The 21,118-nt window shown below is 41.1% G+C and overlaps 1 protein-coding gene across 3 annotated transcripts in view; it reads right to left on the bottom strand.

Moving 5' to 3' along the window:
• The window catches only part of VCAN (versican), a 115,254-nt gene extending 105,063 nt beyond the window's left edge, over window positions 1–10,191 (bottom strand). For 2 of the 3 annotated variants that reach the window (XM_061189418.1, XM_061189414.1), the window contains exon 1: window positions 9,968–10,191. The gene's annotated coding sequence lies outside the window, so the exon portion shown is untranslated. Of the gene's footprint in view, window positions 1–8,825; window positions 8,838–9,967 lie in introns of those variants that run through there. The other variant, XM_061189417.1, reaches the window with a different exon arrangement.
• Between the last annotated feature and the right edge of the window lie 10,927 nt (window positions 10,192–21,118).

The raw sequence follows: 21,118 nt of genomic DNA, 5'->3' as shown, positions 1-21,118 counted from the left end.
ATTTGAGTTGGTGCCCTGCATAACTGCCTTAGAAAATATCTAAATTGTGTATGATTTAGAAAACCTAGATTAAAAAGAAGTAAGTGCTATAAGAATGAATCCAAGTCCAATTTGGGCTCAAATTCAATTTCATAATTTATGACAGCTATACCTTTACTCTTGATATTCTTCTCTACCTGATTGCTTTATTTTATATATATTGAAATAAGTGTTAGAACCTTTCTAAAAAAAATTATAAAATTCTAGATATGTCCTGAAGACCATTTTTTTACCTAATACATTATATGTCTCATATATATGTCTCCATTTTCCATAGGCCATTTGACAACTTACAGTGAAAAGTATACAGTTGATAATCCTAAAGTAACCTTGATAATTAAGTTTATTTATCATATAATTACTGAGATATGCTAATAGATGTTGTTACACACTAACTGGGAAATTAGGTTTCTACATCTCTTTTTTTTTTTAATAAGATACCACAGCAAGCAGGAAGTATATACCTGTATCTCAATACTATAACAATATTTCAGGGAAAAATTAAGATATCAATTTCACATACCCTACAGTTTTCAACAAAATGAAATTTTAGATTGTATCATACAATGCTATTAAAGACAGTGTATTCCATGAGTACTAACTGAATCCAAATAAGAAACTTTTCTTTAATTGTGCTTACAAACAATAATTTCCTATTGTCCTTCAAGAAAAATTTTTCTTAATTTTTTTCTTTTTTTTTTTCAGGAAACTTTTATAAGCTTAATGTTAAAAGTCTATTTCCATTGTCAAATAGCCCTGAATTCAAGTTCCAAATCTTCTGCTTATACTCTGTGGTTTCGGGTAAGTTACTAACTCTCTCATTTCCAGTAGCTATTTAATAGTGAAAAGCAGTACAATGAGAATTGATAAAAGAATGCATATAAAATATAGCTCAGTGATACACAGCATATTCAGTACTCAATATTTATTATTAAAATTTCTAATTCAAGCTTTCTACCAGTGTTCTCTTCCTGGTTTCATATCACTAGTAGTAAAAAGAAAAGTATTTAAAGCTCTTAGATTTGAAAATTATAACCTGGGTTACTACTATAGCTGTGTACAACTTCATGCTCACAGTAAATTGTCCTATAACTTATTTCTATGTGTTCTGAATCATTATTTAGAAACATGTTTTATCTCCTATGTAGAACAGTAGGCTTCTGGAAGGCAGAACCCGTATCACATTCAGCTTACTAATTCCCACAATATTTCACCCACAGTGCCAGCTTCAGAGTAGACCCTTGAGGTAGGTTTGTTGACCAAATGTGTGACCAATGCCCCTATTTCCTATTCAGAAATACACTTTGAAGAGAAGTGTCAACAATCTCTTTAAACATGGGTGAGTGGGCCAATTAACACCTGAAATACATTTAATATTTACTGTGACTCAATAATATCTGATGTTTGTCAATATCTAGAGTGTTGGACCTTATAACAAAACCAGAGGGGAAGATGTAATCCTGACCAGGAATGGGTCTTCTGCATCCTGATCTCCTGCCCAAGGCAGATACTCAAAAGTCTAACTCTTTGTGCCATACTTCATCCTTATAAAAGTGGCTTTTTTTTGAGGGAGGGGAGGAAACAGTTCTTCATCTATATAACAAGTATACTCATCACTTGCTCAAGTAAGACTGTCACTAAGACAAGGCTAGGGAAGGAGCCAGTGCATTAAAAGTGCAAGGGAGAGATCAGTCATGTTTTAAATATATTTGCAAAAATATGTTTAAATAAGTTGCCAACATTTAAAAATTGGAGAGTTCACACTAAGTCCCAGATCTCTGACTTCTTTTGGAAAATCAGACCTAGCAGCTCAAGGTCCATATTCTAGCTGGCCAATCATTAGCACTAAGCAAGCAGCAGCCTCTGGTCTTGGCTCCGTGCATTCAAGCTTATCACTGGCCGCACTTGGCCTCTCATCCATTTCCACTCCATGCCTGTTCCCTGTAGTCACCAGAGTTTGCAACTCAAATGCCCACAGTTCTGACCTCAGAACTATATTTCCATTGCCTCTTCCTTAGAGTCCAGGGATGTCATTGCATTTCTCTAATTTTTATAAGACTGTGTTCATGGTCATGGTTGTTAAAGCACACCATTTGCCTTCTTTGATTTTACTAAATGAGAAACTTTCTGGAGCTTCTTTGTTTTTAGTACCACTCTGACCCCCATCTCTATTCTTCTGCTCTTCTGTGTGGGTCTTGTAAGCATTATTTGTTAGTGATAACGAGTCTGTCTGCACAGAAAGACCTGGGAGATATGACAGCCAGTGCCTATATTTAGTCTTCTATTCCAGTGAAGTCAATGAGAAGAGGAAAAAGTCATTGAACAATCAAGTCACAGCTGACTGAAGCTGTTTAATTGCCTGGGAGACACAAGAGACAAGGTCAACAGGATTCCTATCCATAAGAGATGTCTGCAGAGGGGATAACGGTCAGGCCAGTGATGGGCTGCCTCAGAGAAAGAGAGAGCCAAGGTTCTAGTAAACAGATATTTAGTATTCTCCCTTGATCTTGGGGAAGCTCCACTGAGCAAAGGGTGACTTAAGGATGCAGACACAGTGGTTTGTCTTCTAGTTTTTGAATTAGTTACCCTAGACAACCAATTGTCCAGGATACCTCAGCCACAAAGTAGATGTAAAGAGCATTGTCTATCATGTTGCTACGGAGTGCTTTCTCAAAGGAGGAAACGCTGTAATGCAGAGAGAGATATCATGGTTTAAACATGAAGTGTCATGAATCTGCTTCACAGGAATAATGGCACCATGTGAATATACCACTAACATGTGACTGGATTCCTGCACCTGGACTTGGCTAAGCTTTTTCATGTCATTGCTCCTTAGTATTGCTCTGTTCTCTGCCTGGTGAACCTGTTCCTCCTTGATCTAAAACACACTGCACTCTCCATTCCCATTCTCATGCTCTATTTACATCATAGCACATCTCCCCATTGTATATGAATATTTGGGAATTGCTTTTCTCTGCCCTCCATAATATAAGCTCCAGGGACATAGCCTTTGATGTTTTGTTCACTGCTGTATCCACAATGCCCAGGACACGCAGTAAATATTTGTTGAATGAATGAATATGCCCATTTTGTACATAATTGGGTGCATATTTTACACTATTTGGTACATTACTTTCTTCACTTAAAACACAGTTTATCTCGGAGAATATTCTGAATCAGCTAATACAGTGTGTCTGTGTCGTTTTTAACAGCTGCATAGTTTTCCCTTAGATAAATGTAGCATCTTTTATTTTACCAGTTCCTGTGATGAGCCTTTAAGGTGTTTCCAAATTTGTGCTATGAAATAATGCTGCAAAGGGCATCCTTGGTCATTTGTTTTGGGTGACATTCATATCAATGTCTATATGACACTATCTAGAAGAGGAATTGCTGGGTCAAAAGGTATATTCATTTAAAAAAATTTTTGATAGCTATTACCAAATCACTTTCTAAAAAAGATGAACCTATTTACATATATGAGAGATCCAGTTTCCCCACAACCTGACCAACACAAAGTTTCATTGAACTTTGTTTATCTTTATGGCTCTGATTGATGAAACAATGGTGCAGAATATCATTGTTGTTTTAATTACTATTTCTTTAACTATGAATGAAACTGAGCAATTTTTCAGATGACTTTAAAACATTTATTTTTCTCTTTCTGCCAGCAGCCTGCATAAAACATTTGCCAATTTTTCTTTTTGATAGATTGTGGTTTAGTTTTTGTAAAAGGTCCTGGTATATCAAAATAGTTGTTAGCTCTTTGTCTCTCATATTTTGCTAATATTTTCCAGATGTGTTATTTGTTTTCATGTAAATAATTTAATTGTTATTAGTCAGATTTATTAATCTTTTCTAGTATGGCTTCTGGGTTTTACATTTTCCTTAGCACGGGTTTCACCTTTTCCTTAGCATGGGTTTCCTTACTCCTAGCTTATTATTTTTAAAATCTTATAATTTCCTCTAGTTATTTTTTTAAATGTCATTCCCTACATTTCATATTAGATCCATCTTAACTTTATTTTGGGATAAGAAATGAGGTAAAGATTGACTTGTATTTTCAGTGAACCAATCCACTGTGCCCAATCCATTTATTGAATAATTCTTCATTTCCACTGAATTTCCATGTTCATTTGAGCCTATTTCTGGACTCTGTCTTCTGTTCAATGAAACTAGACAATTCTTTTTCTATCTAAATTGAAGTATAGTGGATTTAAAATGTTGTGTCAGTTTCAGGTGCACAGCAGTGATTCAGATATATAGATATAGATATACACATATATATATTCTTCTTTCAGATTCTTCTCCATTACAGGTTATTACAAGATATTGAATATAGTTCCCTGTGCTATACAGTAGGTCCTTGTTGCTCATCTATTTTATATACTGTTGTGTGTATCTGTTAATCCCAAACTCCTAATTTATCCCTTTCCCCTTTTCCCCTCTGGTGACCCTAAATTTGTTTTCTATGTCTGTGAGTCTATTTCTGTTTTGTAAATAAGTTCATTTGTATTGTTTTTTTTAGATTCCACATACAAGTGTGAAACTAGACAATTCTGAAAACAGTATGTCCCTCTCTAATACATTTTGTAGGTTTAGTAGGAAATACATGATTTGGGTAATGCTGTTATTATTAAGATCATAGAATTAGATCAATATGAGCCCCAGGGATATATCTTAACACCATTTATTTGTGGAGTTCTCATTTATCAAAGCCCTTTCACAGGTATTCACCCTTTTGATGTTTATAACTGCATATCCATTTAATAGATTTTTGACACCAAATGTCTAAAAGTTGTGTCTAACCTGGTTTTCTCAACTAGGAAATGCAACTCAAGCTTTCTGATTCTAAGCCTAATGCTCCTTCCACTACACCACAGGTAATACCAACTCAGTAATTTAATAATAAAAACATTATAACTTACATATTATATATGTGTTTATCATAAACTATGTAATCTCATGTTTATAGACATAAACACCTCTTAAAATTCTTAAGAAGAATGAGGTAGGATGTACACAGAAAAAGGAAGGATGTATACAGAGAAAAAGGTAAATTTAAATGTAGATCTGCATTTACACCCTTTTAAAGATGATAGATCCATCCAGAGGCATTTCAGGGAAACACAACAAACAAACACATTACATAAGGATGCTTTGCACTGACCACTGAAATAGAACCACCCCTGGCACATTCAGTGATAAGAACACGGCAGTCAAATACCCTGGAGAACATATACATAATATAAACATATAAATGTATATATATGTAATTAACCACATTTAGGCTACCAGAGGAAACTGGCAAACGTTCACTAACTGAAGTGGAGCTTGGCCAAGACATTTATCTCTACTTCTCCTTGTTCTGATTCCAAATCAGAGAGAGTACGGGCCTTGTGTTTTCTGGTAAAGTAGAGACCTATGCAACAATCAGCATGTTTTCTCATACCAGAGCCAGTAACCCCCAACAATGAGTATTTGTGAGTCCTAACTGGTTTCTCTAGGTGGGTGGTGGAATAATAGCCTACTACAGTCATTTATTCTCTTCCTCAAAAGAACTATGGGTCTGGAGAAGTTCTGTTCAGTCACAGGGCAATATCTCATTTTAAATACAGTATCTAGTGATGTTTGTCCATGAATAAAGTCAACAAAAATGTTTGAATCCCACTAGGCAAAAAGAGCTTATTTATATGGCTGTTGGGTGACAGTGTTGGTTGATCTTTGTGCTCTCAAAGGCTCTGATGTTCAATTACTGACCAATCATTAACCACAAAGTATTTAAGAGTAATAATGTGAGGAAAGAAAGAACAATGACTATATCTTTAACATTAGTCATATTCAGCCTTAAATTAACTTTTTAGGTCCTTTCCAAACAATTCACAAGGGTGCAGATATAGGTATCTTAGGATAGCACAGGTATTTCCTTCCAGTTTGTAGGCACAGAGAAAAAGAAGAAACCTATGTCTGTAAACATATATAAATCTAGGGGGATTCTTTTCAAACTTTAAATTTGAATTAAAGTTAAAATTAAATTTAAATTCTTTTTAAACTTTAAATTAAAAGCAGGAAATACAATTTAGGGCTAACTTTATATTTCTTTTTTTTATCTACTAAGGAAAACAAAGCGAAACTTTGAATTCTTACACAAATCTTTAGCGACTGTCTTGAATCTCCTCCTTCTTCCCACCACCCACAAGACGAAGGACCGTGAACTTCCTGCTGGAGCAAGTAATTGCTCAGCCACTTTGGAATCCATGCCTTTTGCAGTTTAGTTGGGACAGGCACATACAATTGTAAAATCTTCCTTTTTTTACATAGAGCTCAGAACCAGAAGTCAGCCTCCGAGACCTTCTGCTTGATATGCCCTCACATCCCAAGTTACATATCCCCCAAACTGGAACAGATTTTATCTCAGAAAACTAGTTGTTGCTTCCATTGACGCCTTCCTATTTTTATATTAGACTCAAAACATCCCATTTTAGGTCTTTAGAGGAATATTTTCACTCTAGGGTTGGCACAATTGCCAAGCAGTGTTTAAAAGAATTTAGGTCACAGCTTTTAGGAGTCAAAAAGGAAGGGAAAGGGGATCAATTAGATGTCAGAATTGGAGATGGAATAGATCATTAAAGCTCTGTTCTTCCAAGATAAAGCGAAGAAGTAGGAGAGTCTAAAATGTAGCACTAAGTGGCAGCATCAACTCTGAGCCGCATTCCCCCAAGTCACTCGCTCAGTCATTTCATAAATATGAGCTGAGCTCCCACTATGGGCCGGGCCCGAGCTAAAGCTCCTGATGCGAAGGGACCAGGGTTACACTCACAGCCCCTAAGGTTTGCGCTCATGGAATCTATCAGTCCTGTCAATGGCAATTGTTTGCCATGCTATACGAACTCTTTAGGACGTATGGAATATGATTATCCTGTAATTGACTAAAAGTGATCTTTAAAGTCAATATATGGATCACAGAATAAACTCGTCTCATATTTCTGCCAAAAATGTTTGTTTGGAGTAAATCTTTACTTCTTTTCTGTCGCAAGGGGAAAACTCCTCCTACCACTCCCAAGAAGCAAGGCAAAAAAAAATTCAAATGGTTTTTTATTTAATAAGAGTGTTTAGCGCCGTCAGGATAGAAGTCTGGTCGGTTCCAGCACCCTCCCGGAGCCTAAGCGCTGGGTGCGCCGCCGCTGCGCTCCCCCCGCCCAGCGGCTCAGCTCTCCCCGCCTCGCCCCGCCCCTGCCCCGCGGAAGGACTAAAGCCACGCCCCCACTGGCCTCTGGGCGGGGACCCAGGCGGCGCCCCGCCAGCCTCTGCGCTGAGCGACTGCTGGTCCCGCAGTGCAGCTGTCTCCGAGCCCAAGAAGTCACACCCGTCTCGGGCCGGGAGCTGAAGCCCCAGCCCACGTGGCGGCGGCTGGTGAGCCCCGGCGCTGCGGGAAGCGCCCGGTGCGGTTCTTCCCTTCGCGCGGGCTGGGGAGTGGAGAGATGCCCCCAGCCCCAGCCTCTCTAAGGGGCTAGTTCCTCCGCCACCCCTCCCAGCACGCCGCTTCAGTAGGGTTTGTTATCGCTTTGGGGATTTAAACAATGGCTTAAAAGGAGACGCGAAATTTAGTCCAAAACCTTGAAAGGAACCCGGCCGGTCCGCTCCAGGCTGTTCGCGTGCATGTGCCCCGTCTCTGTTCCTTTCTTCCCACCGTCCCTTTCCTTCCCTTCTCTCCTTTTTCCTCCCGACGCCCTCCTCCCAAATTTCCACGTTCGGCGAGTGTTGTGAAATTGAGGAAATTTAAACGTTGGATTAGGGTCCCTTCTTAGGCAATGGTCTGGGGCGGGGCCCTAGCTTTGGGTTCGAGTGGTCGTGGGCCATAATAAAATTTCCAAAAGTACGGCATTCTGTATGATCTCTCTTAAAGTGACGCCCAAGATTGAGCGCCAAGCCCCCCGAAACCTGGATCCTCCCTTGGCCACGTGCGTTAGTCCACCAAACTGCAGGCTTGGCCCAGAGTGCCGCGCATGTCTCAGCTGACTCGGGAGAAGGCGCTTCGGCCCTTAACGACAAGTCTCCTTCCTGGGCCCTCCAAACCCCTAGATTTACGTCGCAGATTCCGAAGTAGAAAACTAACAACTAAAGGGGAAGCTAGGTTGCTCCATCCTTGAATACATGGCTGTGAAAGCGGCTCATTTGGTTTGGGGTGGCGGGGGGCTCGTTGTCCTCCACATGTGCTGCATTTCTCCATCAGGGGGCGCCCACACCCACCAAGAAACTCCCTATTCCTAGACATCTGGGTTCTGCAAGCTCGAAGCACTGCAAGTGGGGGTAGATCCGAAGGAGCGCACCGCCTCCCTCGCTCCTCCCTCCTTGCCAGCCTCCGCGGACAGGGGAGGCAGGGATTTCACACTAGCCATTCATTTGTCAGCCGTGGGGGGAGGGGACGCAGGAGCGAAAGAGACCGAGCAGAGGCTGGAAGAGGGGAAGAGAGGCAGAGAAGATGGAGACAGAGAGGGAGAGACAAAGATGAGAAACGGGCCACAGATAGCGAGACTGTCTTTCCGCCTGTGGGTGTGCGCACCGCGGGACAGCTCTCCAGGCGCCGCGTAGATTTCTCCTCCCTCCCGTAGCATCTCCCGGGGACTTGCAGGACTTGCTACGGCGCAGCTGGATCCGAGAGCAAATAGTTTAAGCTATGACACTAGTTTTCTACCTCGCTCTCCGCTGCCTAACCCACTGACTGCTCCACGCCCAGTGACACAGACAGTGAGCCTGGACAACCCTGATGCCCCCCAGCCCTCACGCACCAGGGATGTAGACCGGCGGCGCCCACGCCTCCGCAGGGCGGTGGGGCGCTCCAGCCGAGGGCGTCCCCCGGAGCTGCCGCCACTCGCTCTCCGCCGCCGCACGACCCGCCAGTAAAGTTGCTCAACTAGGGCCACGGGCTGGGAGGGGGTGGGGAAATGAAGGAAAAGGAGGACTGCAGTAGTCCGGGCGAGAGGGCTGGTCCTAGAGGCCCCAGATTCGGGTCCCCGCGCCACCTTTGTCTGAAGAGCGATCTGAGCGCTAGTTTGCTCGTTGAGAGCAAAAGCCTCCACTTCGCTCCGCAGGGCGAGATAAAATTCTTGCACATCCCTACTGGTTCGGGGCAAGCTTTTCCCGCCCTGGCGCCTCGCAGACCTCCGCGGCGCTCCAAACACCCCACCCCCATCCCCTGCTCCCTCCCGGCCGGCTCCGGCGCACCGCGCGTAGGACAAAAGAACCCAGGGGCACCGGAGAGAGCCTTGACAGCCCCCGCGTCGCCGAAGAGACGCGGACCGGGGACCCTGCACCTCCCCGACCGGACCTCCTCCCAGACCGCCCGCGGGCTGAGGGGGTCACGTCCGCGCAGGTCCCGGATCGCCCTGTCAGAAGCTGCTTGGGAGCAGCTTTCCAGGAACGCCGGGCACTGACCACACATCAGGGGCCGGGAACCAGGTGGCCTGCACCAAGGCGGCTTCGGGGACTTGTATGTGGGCAAGTCTCGGTGGTCCCCATTCAAACTTTTGCCTCGAGCAGGTTAAAAAAAAAAAAAAAAAAGGATCAAGGTGCCACGGGTCCCTCCTCTCCAGCTCAAGACCCCACGACGTTTCTAGGGGTTCTCTGCATTCCCTTCCCTCCCTTCCCCCAATTCCATTTGTCCTTCTACTCCCACCCCACCCCGGGCTTCTTTTGTCTGGATCTTTTTCAGCACCAAGGTCCCTCTGTATTCTTCTCTCCAAACATCTTTCTGAAAGTTACCTGCATTTTTTACAGTGCACATATTTTCTTAATTTCTCACAGCTAGTTCTCTTAGCCTTAATTAAAGCCTTCTACCAATTACAACGTACTTCTTGTTTTCTAAACTCGATTTTTTTTTCTATAAGTTTTTCTTTTTTTTTTTAAGGGGGAACAAAAGAAACGTGATTACCTTGAAAGGCGGCTTTACTGTAGTTGAGGGGAAAAATTCACCTCAGCGCTGCGCGAATGGGCTCGGCGTTGCCGGGGCGGGTCACATAGGAAGCGCGGTGGCCTGGGGAAGGGTGCGGGATGGTGCTGGAGGATGCGGGAGGATGCGGGGCTGACCGCAGAGCCCGGTCCCAGCGCCTGTCCACAGCACCTAATGTTCGCGGCTGTTGCGCCCGCCCGCCTGGAGTTCCTCCCCAGAAAGGCTCGGGGCAGCTCGCCTGCAAGTTCAAATGCGGGTTGTGACACCCATCATCATTATATCACAGTACCGTCAGCACCGAGGAGGAGACTCAGCGAGGAGGAGGAGGAGGAAGAGGAGGAGGGTTCATTCACAGGCTCCTCAAGCGCTCCGCAGCTTCAGCCACTCCTAACAGCCCAGGCTTGGAAAGCAGGCAAAGGAGCGGAAAGGCAGCTCCCCGCGCTTGCGGTAGGGACCGCCTGCCTCCCTCCCCAGGCACTCCCACCTCTCGGCGTTTCTTCCTGACAAGAAGTACCAATCGGCTTGGGGACAGCAGCGCTCCCCATTCAGCGACTCACTAAGTAACATCGCGCTGTGCGCAAGGAAACCACTGCCTTCCCACCCCTCCCCACCCCCGCTTCCCCGCCCCCCGTGCTGCTAGTTCTGGGTTAGGGGAAAGGAGCCCCCAGGCTCCTGTGGGGCAGGCCAGCACTAGACAATTGAGTACCGTCAGTTCTTCTTGGGAGCAAATGAAACTCTGTAAAATCAGCAAAGAACTTGGTTACAGTGTGTTTACGCGGCCAGCGAGCCTGCCTGTCCCATCTGAGGGAAGTGTCAGGCTCCTGGCTTCTGCCAACCTGAAAGAGACACTGAGAAAACGAGATCCTTCTGAGACCTAGAGGGAGAGTGTAAGAATTCCCCACTGCTTTCCCCGGGAGCTGCCCAATGGGGAACCCAACGTCATTGCGCAATCTACAAAGACCCCCGGTAATAATGGGCTGGACAGGAAATTCCCCGAAGCAAATCCCTTGTCGGATTCAAACAGATCCTCTTCCCCTGCCACAAACCTACAGAAGTCTAGATTCAGCTTTCTTCTTTCTTTCTTTCCCTCAGTGTTTCAAAGTGCCCCTCATGGTAGAACATTTAACAATTTTTCTGAGTAACAGAGGGTCCTTGGATATATCAATCACCATCCTTGTGGTCAGGAAACGGGACCATAATCTTTCATGAGTTTATGTGATTTTTATATCTAGCCAGGTCCACCCGACTATGTAAACAACATCAACACATGGAAGAGTCCCCTGCATTGTGTTACAAAAGACTTCCAATAGGACCTGACAGAGCAAGGGTCAACCAGTTGACACAAAGGATTTCTGCCCCTTAGAAAAGAGGGACTTTGTATCTTACTTTTCTTTGAAGTCAAGTATTGAGTTGATACAATGGAAACAAAATAAATCCAAGGTGCACATCAGTTTAACACTGGGGATACTGGAGTGGAGAGCAAACTTTTCTTTCTACACAAATATGGAAGTATTCCAAATATGGAAAATGAGATAATTCTTCTCTCTGAAGTCCCTACTTATAAAATTATATCAAACACAACACCTCACAGAGTGATGATTAAAGGAGAAAGTCCATTTTCGCTCTGAATTTCTTTGAGTAGGTTGGCTTAAGCGCATACTTTAAAACTTGTAGCAGCCTAGACTCTTGTTGTAATGTTTCTTTTGAAAGTTGTATGTGTTCTGCATGATCATAGATTTTAATTAATAAACAGGTAGAAGATTTGTTAGGAGAACTTCAGTCCTCAAAATGTGCATTATTTATTTATCTGTCTATCTATCTATCTATCTATCTCTCTATCTCTCTATCTATCTATCTATCTATCTATCTATCTATCTATCTATCTATCGATCTATGAGCTCACTACAGTGAACGATGTAACTATTACCTCTAGGATTTGGAAATCAACTTACTTGTTTTCACAATGACTTATTTATTCTTAGTACAGTTATTATACGACCATTTCCAACACTGAGATTCTAGTCCATTAAAATATATTTAGAATAACAGAGTCATAGAACAGAATTGGAGTTCAACCTTTACATTTAACAGATAAGCAAACTAAGGCCCAGAAAGTGACTTTCCTAAAATCACACGATTAGCAGCAAAGCTGTTACCAGCACACAACTCTTGACTCCTGGTCCAGTGGTCTTTTCAGTGCTCCTCATAGCATCTTTATGACCAAGATGAGCTCACTCAGAAAGGGAGAAAAATGAAATAAAAGAGTCTTTACTGAAGTTTATACCCAGGCATTAGGTTAGCTCTTTCTCTGAAACACTTCAAGGTATATATTATTATTCTCATTTTTAAATTTGAGTGAACCTAGTTGAGTTCCAAAGAGTTTAAGTGTCCTGCCCACGGCCACTTTTTAAGTGGTAGATCTGCCAATCTGAAAAGCTTATTATCTCTCCATTACCCTGTTCTCCCTTCATAATACAGTTAAGTAAAACTTTTCTACAAAGGAGACCTAGAGCAGAAACAAGAAACTAATAGCAGATTAATATCCATTTTCAAGCAAATGTTAATGGTTAACATTCACTACAAATAATACCACCTGTACATAATGGAACATGATTAAAATTATGGGTCAGCTACTCCTTAAATACTGAGATATTTTCCTTTATCTTGCCAAATGTGTTTCTCCAGCCCTCCAACGTTTTGGTTCCTTGTAATGTCCATAGACATTACAACTCTTGATTGAGTAGTTCTACGGGGCAAAGGCACTTTCTCAGGCAGACATAACTAGTCAGAACTTGGACAAAGTTGAAAAGCTTTATACTGCATGCCTTTTCTTTACTTTGGCTTGTAACATTATTATTTAGAAAATTAAATGCTTCTTCAAGCTGTCAAATAACCAGAATGAAATGACACCTCTGAATATCTGCTTTCTTTCTCTAAGGCAGATTTCGCCCTCTAGCTATTTATGATAGAGAAAGAATAAAAAGGAAAGCATACCTGGTACATCCAGGATAGAGTCTACAGCTGTATTATTTCTATGTAACTCTCCTTGAGGACATCTTTATCTCTCTTTCTTTGTTTTTTCTTTCCTTCCCTTCCCTTTCTTTCCTTTCTTTTCCTCTCTTCTCCTTTTCCTTCCTTCCTTCTTTCCTTTCTTTCTCTCTTTCTTTAATCAAGAAAAAGAGAATGAGAGAAAGTTATTTCTTATTCTCCTATGTCTGAAAAATCATCAAAAGTTCTTGAATGAGAAAATATATATTTGCAGCTTTTATAACTAAAACTATATTTGCCCAATACACTTGTCTGAATTAAACAGTAATTAAAATGTCATTCTGTGCATCTCCCTTTAAATCATGTCCTTGTACTGGGGATGTTCTGTTTGTAAACTCCATGGTCCCAGGTGTAGATAAAACAAGCTCTTCATTCCCAGTGCTGGTGTCTACAAGAAACCAGAAGCCAGAAGCTACGTGCCTTGCTTCACTGCCTTGATCTTGTCTTTAGGAACTTGGCTGAGGTCAGAGGGCAGCCAGCCAAAGACTTAGAGAAGAAAGGTGTAGATGTCAGGTGGGTCTCCAGAGAATTTCATTATCTTTATCTAAACCTCCTTCTGAGGTCCTTTAGGATCACATTTCAGTCTTCTCCTTTTTTATTGATCAGGTGAAGTGTTCTTAGACATCGTATTATCTGTTGCTGCACTAGGAATGACAAGGTTCCAGTCCCATCCACACTCCGAAAACAGAGTTCACATTTCAAGTCCCTGATCTGGCTGATCCTAGGCACAATGAAGCAAATATCCTCTCTGGATGGTGAAAGAATGTGAAAGATTAAAAATGCACCTTTAATGAATTCCAAAGACCCTAGAAAAAGGAAGTCAACCCTCTAAGATTGCTTTAAAAAAAAAAAATTTACAGATTAAGGAAAGACATTTTACCCAACACTTCAAATCTTCTTTGGTTTCCATGAAATGCAGAACTATTCAATAATATAAGGTCTTTGTTGCTTTCTTTAAAAAAATAAAAGAAAACCTACAAAAGGCAAAGTGATGGTGACAAGCTCATTACACTTTAGCCTTAAGTATATAAATTACTCAGAGAAATTAAATACAGACAAATATCCTTAGAAAGCCATGAAGAATGTGATTTTTTCCCCCAGAAATCAGATACCAAGCCTTTGCTCCCCAACCTCCAAATCAAAATGTTACAGTAAAATGTTTCTTTCAATAAAAGAGTTCTTTTTTTTTTTTTTTGCTGTAAATGTCCTGTTCATGGTTGGGTAGATTTCTCCAGAACTTAACTGGAAGACCATCTACATCATGACAGAACTATGCAAGCCAAAGCCAAGTTCCAACATGGAGTGATGGGAAAGGCTGGGCTGCCGAGAGGAGATGACTTCATTAGGGAGAAGGGAGGCTCTCTGAGTCGGTCCAAGCTGCAGCCAAATGGCTCAGCACATCTACACTTGCCCTGGGGAGGCTGCCTGGAGGAGAGTATCAAAAATGCCATCGTTTTTGTAAAGGAAAAGATCAAGGCATAAATAAAGCAGTCCAACTAAATTGAATCAAAGATAGCAACCTTACTCCTCTCCTTAGTCACTTTCTCAATCTCTTTTCTTTTCCTCCCCACAGACTGACAAGTATAAGGTTTTTTTTTTTTAATTTATTTTTATAAAGCATCTGTCTGACTGAACCAAGACAAACCGAAGAATCTTGTTTCTGAACACAAGGAAGCGGTAGAGATCTTAGAATCTATGCGGCAGGGCAGAGAACAACGCAGAGGTTTTCTTAAGAGGCAAAACTTTAGCAGTTGCTGTGTATTTTCAGTGAGTACCAGGCTCCATGTATTTAATTAGAGGACAATGGGACCCAGAGGACAAGAAGCTTAATGAAAGCACCATGGTTGGGGCAAAAAGCCAACATAGCATCATTAGTGTCTCCTGTGAGCAAAGGTGGAAGTACGACAGAAAACAAAGGAAGTTCTACAGAGTGAGAAGAATGTTTGGAGAACTCTAGTACAGGTATCAGAACAGGGAGTAGAAGTAATAGCAGTTATTAGTTTTATTCTATCAGTAAAAAGAATTGAAGGACTAGATGAATGTCAGGGACTTTAGGCCCTTGTCACAAAATATGAGTGATCACATTTTAACCCTGTGATACAAACAAGATTAAATATTTGCTATAACTCATCAAGAAAAGAAGAAGAGAAGAACATCTATAGACTCAGCAAATACTTGTCACAAACAGACTGTTCTCAATTTCGTTTCTATTTTCTTTGTTCAAGTCCACAAACATTTACTGAGCAACTTCTGTGTGCACTGTTTTAGACCTTAGGTATTTAGGAATAATTCAAAAGCTAAGAATTGCTTCCCATCCTAAAGAATTTTATAATTTCTATAGAAAAAAAAGTAATTTATTAGAGTAGTCAAGCTTATGACCTACATAATGACAAATGAACTTAGAGGGGGAAAAATGTATTTGTGTGTGTGTGTCCTTTGGCTGGTTCACTCAGCCATCATTTAAAAACATGCCACTGACTACAAATGGATCAGGGAAGAATGGTAGCCCAACAAATCTATTTCCTTTACTAGAAAATCTCTTCACACACACATTCTACTGACATTGAATCCTGGGCATTAATCTAGTTATACATGAAGAAACTGTGTTTCTTACTTTCCCATAATAAAAACAGCTGGCTAGATGATATGTACTCAGAATTCATTTTAAGTTTCTGAAAGTCTTCCAGAGTTGATAAATCAAACCAAAGCTAAAAGGTGGATGATCAAGTGGGGTTTATCCCAGGAATGCAAGGATTCTTCAATAATCACAAATCAATCAATGTGATAAACCATATTTAACAAATTGAAGGAGAAAAACCATATGATCATCTCAATAGATGCAGAGAAAGCTTTTGATAAAATTCAACACCCATTTATGATAAAAACCCTCCAGAAAGCAGGCATAGAGGGAACTTACCTCAACATAATAAAGGCCATATATGACAAACCCACAGCTAACATCGTTCTCAATGGTGAAAAACTGAAACCATTTCCTCTAAGATCAGGAACAAGACAAGATTGTCCACTCTCACCACTATTATTCAACATAGTTTTGGAAGTTTTAGCCACAGCAATCAGAGAAGAAAAAGAAATAAAAGGAATCCACATCAGAAAAGAAGAAGTAAAGCTGTCACTCTTTGCAGATGACATGATACTATACATAGAGAATCCTAAAGATGCTACCAGAAAACTACTAGAGCTAATCAATGAATTTGGTAAAGTAGCAGGATACAAAATTAATGCACAGAAATCTCTTGCATTCCTATACACGAATGATGAAAAATCTGAAAGAGAAATTAAGGAAACACTCCCATTTACCATTGCAACAAAAAGAATAAAATACCTAGGAATAAACCTACCTAAGGAGACAAAAGGCCTGTATGCAGAAAACTATAAGACACTGATGAAAGAAATTAAAGATGATACAAACAGATGGAGAGATATACCATGTTCTTGGACTGGAGGACTCAACATTGTGAAAATGACTATACTACCCAAAGCAATCTACAGATTCAATGCAATCCCTATCAAACTACCAATGGCATTTTTCACAGACCTAGAACAAAAAATTGCACAATTTGTATGGAAACACAAAAGACGCCAAATAGCCAAAGCAATCTTGAGAAAGAAAAACGGAGCTGGAGGAATCAGGCGCCTGGACTTCAGACTATACTACAAAGCTACAGTAATCAAGACAGTATGGTACTGGCACAAAAACAGAAATACAGATCAATGGAACAGGATAGAAAGCCCAGAGATAAACCCATGCACATATGGTCACCTTATTTTTGATAAAGGAGGCAAGAATATACAGTGGAGAAAAGACAGCCTCTTCAATAAGTGGTGCTGGGAAAACTGGACAGCTCCATGTAAAAGAATGAAATTACAACACTCCCTAACACTACACACAAAAATAAACTCAAAATGGATTAAAGACCTAAATGTAAGGCCAGACACTCTCAAACTCTTAGAGGAAAACATAGGCAGAACACTCTATGACATAACTCACAGCAAGATCCTTTTTGACCCACCTTCTAGAGAAATGGAAATAAAAACAAAAATAAACAAGTGGGACCTAATGAAACTTCAAAGCTTTTGCACAGCAAAGGAAACCATAAACAAGATGAAAAGACAACCCTCAGAATGGGAGAAAATATTTGCAAAGGAAGCAACTGACAAAGGATTAATCTCCAAAATATACAAGCAGCTCATGCAGCTCAATATCAAAAAACAACAAACAACCCAATCCAAAAATGGGCAGAAGACCTAAATAGACATTTCTCCAAAGAAGATATACAAATTGCCAACAAACACATGAAAGGATGCTCAACATCACTAATCATTAGAGAAATGCAAATCAAAACTACAATGAGGTATCACCTCATACCAGTCAGAATGGCCATCATCAAAAAATCTACAAACAATAAATGCTGGAGAGGGTGTGAAGAAAAGGGAACCCTCTTGCACTGTTGGTGGGAATGTAAATTGATACAGCCACTATGGAGAACAGTATGGTGGTTGCTTAAAAAACTAAAAATAGAACTACCATATGACCCAGCAATCCCACTACTGGGCATATACCCTGAGAAAACTATAACTCAAGAAGAGTCATGTAACAAAATGTTCACTGCAGCTCTATTTACAATAGCCAGGACATGGAAGCAATCTAAGTGTCCATCGAGAGATGAATGGATAAAGAAGATGTGGCACATATATACAATGGAATATTACTCAGCCATAGAAAGAAACGAAATTGAGTTATTTGTAGTGAGGTGGATGGACCTAGAGTCTGTCATACAGAATGAAGTAAGTCAGAAAGAGAAAAACAAATACCATATGCTAACTCATATATATGGAATGCAAAACAAACAAAAAAAAGGTTCTGAAGAACCTAGGGGCAGGACAGGAATAAAGATGCAGATGTAGAGAATGGACTTGAGGACACGGGGCAGGGGACGGGTAAGCTGGGACGAAGTGAGTGAGTGGCATGGACATATATACACTACCAAATGTAAAATAGATAGCTAATGGGAAACAGCCACATAGCACAGGGAGATCAGCTTGGTGCTTTGTGACCACCTAGAGGGGTGAGATAGGGAGGGTGGGAGGGAGATGCAAGAGGAGGAGATATGGGGATATATGTATATGTATAGCTGTTTCACTTTGTTATAGAGCAGAAACTAACACACCATTTGTAAAGCAATTATTCTCCAATAAAGATGTTAAAAAAAAAGTTAAAAGGTGGAAGGAAAGCATTAAATGTCATTCTAACAAGAAAAGAATTCAAGGAAATTGCTCACTCCAAGGACACTAGGGTCCTTGGCTGTTGAACATGAGTATCAAATGTAGACATTAAAAAACTAGAGAAAAGAACATTGTGCTAAAAACTGTTATTCTTCTTAGTCCTCAGAAAGTTGAAATAATTTTATTTTAAATATAGTATCGAATTTATAGCTTCGCTCAAAAATGCAGTTGTGAATGTATAATGGCCCTTCCCGTCCCCTATTTCTGCAACTCCTTTGGGGAATTTTTATCTCTTTTTCTCTCTGTTGGTAGCTGCCTGTGACTACCTCCTCCTTCCCATACCATTTCACACAATATCTATTTCTTTTTTCCCCTAGTTTTATTGAGATATAATTAACACATAACATTGTATAAGTTTAAGGTGTAAAATGTGATTATTTGATACATGCATATATTGTGAAAGGTTTACCACAATAAGCTTGGTTAACACATCCTTTAACTCACATAATTACCATTTTTTTGTTGTTATGGTGAGAATATTAACGCTCTACTCTAACAGCAACTTTCAAGCATACAGCACAGTAATGTTAACTATAGTCACCATGCTGTACATTAGATCCCTGGTACTTACTCATCTTATAAGTGAAAGTTTGTACCCTTTGACCAATCTCTCCCCATTTCCCCCACCTCTCATCCACTGGCAACAACCAACCTACTCTCAACATAAAAGGCCATATATGATAATCCCAGAGCTAGCATCATACTCAAAAGTGAAAGGTTGAAAGCTTTCCCACTAAGATCGGGAACAAGACAAACGTACCCGCTCTCACCACTCTTATCCAAAATAGTACTAGAAGTTCTAGCCATGACAATTAGGCAAGAAAAAGATAAAAAAGGTATCCAAATCAGGAAAGAAGAGGTAAAATTGTTTCACTTTATTGATGACACAATCTTGTTTATAGAAAATTCTAAAGACTTCATCAAAAAACTGTTGCATTAATAAACTAGTAAAGTTGCAGAACGCAAAATCAATGCACAAAAATCTGTTGCATTTCCACACAGTAACCACTATCTGAAAAAGAAATAAAGAAAACAACAGCATCAAAAACGATAAAATATTTAGTTAAGAATAAATTTAACTGTGGAAGTGAAAGCTCTATGCACTGTAAGCTAAATGACATTGAGGAAAGAAATTGAAGAAGACACAAATAAATGGAAAGATGGCTTGTGTTCATGGTTAGAAAAGTTAAGACTGTTCATACTACCCAAAGATATCTATAGATTCAATGGGATACCTATCAAAACTTCAGTGACATTTTTTAATAGAAACAGGAACAACACAATGTCTATCTTAGCTTGGGCTCTCACTGAGACAAGCCCTGAAACAAGGATTCGAATGCAAGTAGTTTATTTGGGAGGCAAGGCCAAGAAACGTCTATAGAGAAGTAGGGAATGAGACAGAGCAGGGAAGGAGGCTAGTGAAGGGTGCATTTCAAGCAGATTGTCACTATGGGCAACTGGAGCTTGGTCCCACCAGGGGATGCTGAGAAACCATGCAGAACATGAACCTCAGTGGTATCCCATCTGAGAGAGAGGGAGCTGGAATATTTATACACCTGTCGTTGGTTGAGGGCTTTTCCAAGGGGATAAGTCTGCCACTTCTGCATGGGTGCAGGCAGACTGGGCTCTGGTGGCCAGAGAAAGCTCTCAGGTTAAATGATGCTGGGTCTGCAATGAGAAGTTGGTCCAGCATGCATGGAAATGATAACAGTAAGGGGATACAGGTGGGGTACCAATTACAGCTGCTGTAATTCTCTGTATTCTAATCACCACCTGCACTGGCTAGGACTGCAGGGCTGACAACAACAGGTTTTCTACCTGGGCTGGGGTAAGATGACAGTCTTAGGATATCAGGGAGGAGTGTGAATCCATCCAGCAGCTCCTCCCTCTTAGGCCACTTTCCACCCACACCAGCATCATCCCTACTGCTACCTTTCCCACACCCAGTGCTGTCTTGTTAACAGGATCCCCAGCCTGAATCTCAGTGCCTCTTCTCCCGCCCACAGATCTAGTTTGACTCCCTCATACAACTCAACCCCCAGGAAGAACTAGCCAGATGAGGCCTAAAAATTGCTGTCCTGGGAATCGTAAATGAATCTTAAATTCATGGAAGTTACAGTCTAGAAGGACTATAAATTCACTTTCTGCAAAGTCCTCTTACTTCAGACATGTAGTCGCTGGTGGAAGTTCTGTGAGAACAGAGCCTTTATATGTTAGGTTCACGCTGTACATACAGTTCCTTAGCCCAGTGCCTGGCCCATAGTAGGTGCTCAGCGTATATGCGTTGAATAGATGTGGAATGAACACTCTGCTGAGTGTATTCTATGCCCTGAGAAATAAGGAAGGTTGGGGCCAAAATATAGCAGGCAGGGAAGATTCCCCATACCTACCCAGCTCCCCTTTTTTTGGGCCATCTGTCCTCACCATGTGCCATCAGCAGCCCTGACTCCACCTGGGCCCCAGTTCCAGGGGCCAAGAGAGCCCCTTTTCCTCTTGCAGTTGAGGAATCCAAATCCCCAGCAAATCAAGTGGGAACAGTGGTTGCATTTTCATAAGGGAACTGTAAACAGTAATACCATTAATTCTGCACTCCTCAATGTATACCTCAATGAGTAGGCTCCACATGATTTAAAATCTTTGAGACAATGTATTCTGAGATCTGAAAGAACAATTTTACATTATTCATAAGTAGAGACTGGCACATCAGACTGTAAACAAAATAGGAAAGGATACCTCCTGTGGGAAAGATAATTGTGTCCTTAGAAGCGGAAGAAGTGGAGA

Source organism: Eubalaena glacialis, chromosome 4, assembly GCF_028564815.1.
Source record: "Eubalaena glacialis isolate mEubGla1 chromosome 4, mEubGla1.1.hap2.+ XY, whole genome shotgun sequence".
Taxonomy (NCBI): Eukaryota; Metazoa; Chordata; class Mammalia; order Artiodactyla; family Balaenidae; genus Eubalaena; species Eubalaena glacialis.
Note: the sequence above shows the minus strand (reverse complement) of the source record. Positions and strands in the feature narration are given on the sequence as shown.